Raw genomic sequence first — 3,746 nt, 5'->3', positions numbered from 1 at the left:
ATGGTGTGATTGTACACAATTGAACTCTATCCAATTTGAACCATGGACTCGTGTCATATGACAATAATAAGTTTTCATAGTAATAGTAACAAAACTCCAGCAAAAATATGCGAACAAAAATGTCAAGTACGGCTTTGGATCAGTTCGTTTAGGTGCGCTGACTCTGAGCTTCACATTTGGCAGGACCTTAGTTCGATTCCTGGTACTTGCAGTCTCAAAAATATTTATTCACGAATAATTAAATACAAGATTATTTCCGAGACCACTGATGATGGGTACTTGGCAATACTCGAAATAGCTGTATGGTCAGTTAAAAACTCAATTAATTAAAATAATATAAAAAATAAAATTTTTGTTGTTGTATTTCACTACTGTTCGAAAAAACCTCTTTAATCGTTATAGTTAATAGTTATAAATTTAATTTAAATTATATAGCTGACATTTATTCGTTTTTTTACCAAAAAACAACAAAGCTCTAACTCTGGAGTTAAGTGAATATAGGTCTACTACGGTTGTGTTGTTCTCTCAGAAGTACTGAATGTATTAAAATATTATAGCAATCTCACCAATATCTTTTAGTCTGAAGTTGTAGCTTTGAAAAATACTGAATTTTGACTCATATAAGAATGTAGTTATTGGATAGTTTTGCTGCTTCGATGTACTTGAATTTACAGGAACTAACAATACGTAAGATACAATTTATATCTATAGAGTTTCATGGCTTTACGCAGCTCTGTGTACATCTCAGAATGTAATATCACACTATTGAGTATTTATAATAATAATATGTTTTTTGTTTGTTGTACTTAACATTTGATCTAGGTTAGTCGAAAACAAAAAAAAAAAATAAAAAAAAAAATTAAAACAAATCCAGACAATTGAGTTAATCAAATGGATTTCATAGGTTTTAGTATATCCTTTAAGAGTGTATATCCTTTAATCCTTCAAGTATGTACTTTAAAAATTTTCCTTTCTAAATAAAAATTTTCAACAAGACAATGAGACTAAAATCAAATTTAAAATTTTTAAACATGACAAGCAATTCTGCCAAAAAAAAAACTAATAAATCAAGGGGGACATAAAAGGAAAATCACCGTCTATGCACTAATAAAGCAGAGAAAGTTTAAAGCCTTGCAGCTCATCCGTTTCAGTTTTCCATTTCATTGTGTTTACAAAAGGCCCGAAGGAATAAGCACAGAATTTTCTCAGCTTATTTTATTCGAGTGCAGAGCATTTCTTGTCATCAGAACAAGAGCTTTAGATTAAATTACTAAAAGTCAGTCAAACAACCCCAGGATAAGACAATTCCAAATTTCTTCACTTGAAAGTAAAAGCACAAACTCAAATGCAACAGAAAGAAAAGTAAACAGGACGGATTTGCTGCTCCTTTGTGTTTCCTTAAATTTTTGAGGAATTACATCGACTGCCAATAATGAACAAATAATAAGGCACTTTTTAAATTAGAACTCAGCAAGTAAAATTTTCGATGAGTTCTGTTAATAGAAATAAAAGTAAATAAAATTTTCATGGAGGATATGAATTCGGATTTTTGAAATGGAAAAAGCTAAATTACACACATATCCATCGTCAGCTAAGTGAGCAGCACCATCAAAGTCCCTTTTGGTACCATCAAAGTAATTTTTGTTGTATCTACGTGGTAGGCACCTTGTCGTGGTGTAGGGGCTTAGATACAACTTGAGCTATTCTGATCAATATTTCAGTCAGTGTTATCACTGATGTCACTGACTGGAATGTTGATTGAGATTAGAGCAAGAAGTGCAACCAAGATCTACCAGTAGGTTAAGGTAGAATGTGTTGTTTTGTAATCTATGTTTGTAGTGATAGTAATTAGTTATAAATTTGTAGTTAATTTGTTGTTTGTAGTTTGTAACCTTGTAGTCCTTGTAGTAGTTAGTTTGTAGATAGGCTCTTTGTTTTTGCAAGCTGGCAAAGTCTGAATGGCTAAACAATACTCTAGCGTCTCAGGGAGTAGGTGGCGGTAAAGACCGTCCACTAAGTTCCAGCTTATCAGTCAGACTCGTAAGGGTAAGTGCGACAATCTCTCAGGCTGATGGGAAGCTCTTGATATGGTCATGTCTCTGCCAAGGGTGGACTGCTGATTGTCGGGCTGGGAAGAGAAAACTTCCCGGGTACGTATTTATAGTAATATTTGTTTTGATATGTGTAGCTTTCAAATTTGTACGATACCTATAAAAACCCCCAAATCTGAGGTAGACTGTTACGCCGAGGATGCTTGACTGGAGGGGTGCATCCAGTCTTTTAGTAATGAACTCAGGATACTGGGCACTCTCCTGTTTTAATTAATGCCTTCTCAAAGTATGGGGCTCTGCTTTGGGTGACTGTTCTTTCCCTTATATTAAACACTGTATATGGATAATAATCTAAATATACCTATTAATAATATAATTACAGAGTCAGAGGAAGAAGCTCTACTCCGTTCGCCAACGAAGGTTGGAGGAAATCTTGAAAAGAGGCTTGAAGCATCTCTCAAGATTCAGGATCTGGATGATCTGAACCCATCTGCTCAGAGACCAATGGTATCAAGCGGTGGGAACACCTCTCCGGTGATTGACACCCAGAGTCCTATGGACACAGGTGACCACGATGGCGGTGCGTTTAATGCTAATACCCAGAGCATGGTGAACTCAGGTGACGGCAACATAGAGACCAGGAAGAAAGCGGAATACTTCACCGGGGCTCAGAAAAGACGCATCAAGGCCATGATTAGGGATGGATTGGATTTGGAGACTGCGAAGCAGAAAGAGAGAGAGCGATACTCTCTCTACAAAGCTTCCTTGGCAGCAGAAGGAGAAAGTGACAGACCCAGTACCAGCAAAAGGTGCAGATCTAATAACACATCTCCCGAAGAAACACAACGCCCGCAGCCCAAAAAGCCAAAAGCCACTCAACACACATCTAGCTCTACCGGAAACCAGCTAAAACCGACTCCATCTTACAGGGATGTAGCCAATGCTTGCAAAGTGGCTATCGCCCATGAGAAATATCCGGAGGTGAATCTCACTGGTGACCAAATGGAGTTGATAAAATCGAAGCTCCTGGAAGAAATTGACAAACTTCCCAAGCACAATAGTGTCTACGGCTTCATTACCAGTGTTAACAGAGACGGATGGCTCTCATTAACATGCTGCAATGGTGAAACGAGGAACTGGCTGACCACCTGTGTCCCAAAACTCAAACCATTCCCGGATGCTATTCTCAAAGTGTTTCAGGGCGAAGAGATGCCCAAAACCTATGTGTGCATCACATTTATTCCCCCCTCTGCTGTGCTACCACCAGAAATTCTGATGTCCCGATTGGAAAAACAAAATGGTGGCATTTGCACATCATCGTGGAGAATTCTCAGGACTGAGAAAGATAAGAATGGTGGGGAAACCGTTACGATCTCAGTGGACGAAAAATCCAAAAATTGGATAGTCGGTCAGGCAGGAAAGCTGTATCTGAACTTCACACAAATTCACGTACGTGTGAAGGGAGAGCCAACTGGACCCAAGAAACTGACGACAAAAAGGCCATTTACGACAGAGAAACCCAGTGACGTCAAGCAACAGGTGCCTCCATCCAAAAGGCCGCTTTCAGGTGATAGACCCAGTACCTCAAAAGCACAGGCAGATAAGCCAAGTGAAACGGTTAAGGTCACACGGGACAGCACCCGAACTGAAGTCGGACCCAGCACCTCAAAACAGCAGGGTGGCACACCGGTATCT

Source organism: Teleopsis dalmanni, chromosome 2 (assembly GCF_002237135.1).
Source record: "Teleopsis dalmanni isolate 2A chromosome 2, ASM223713v2, whole genome shotgun sequence".
NCBI lineage: Eukaryota > Metazoa > Arthropoda > Insecta > Diptera > Diopsidae > Teleopsis > Teleopsis dalmanni.
Note: the sequence above shows the minus strand (reverse complement) of the source record.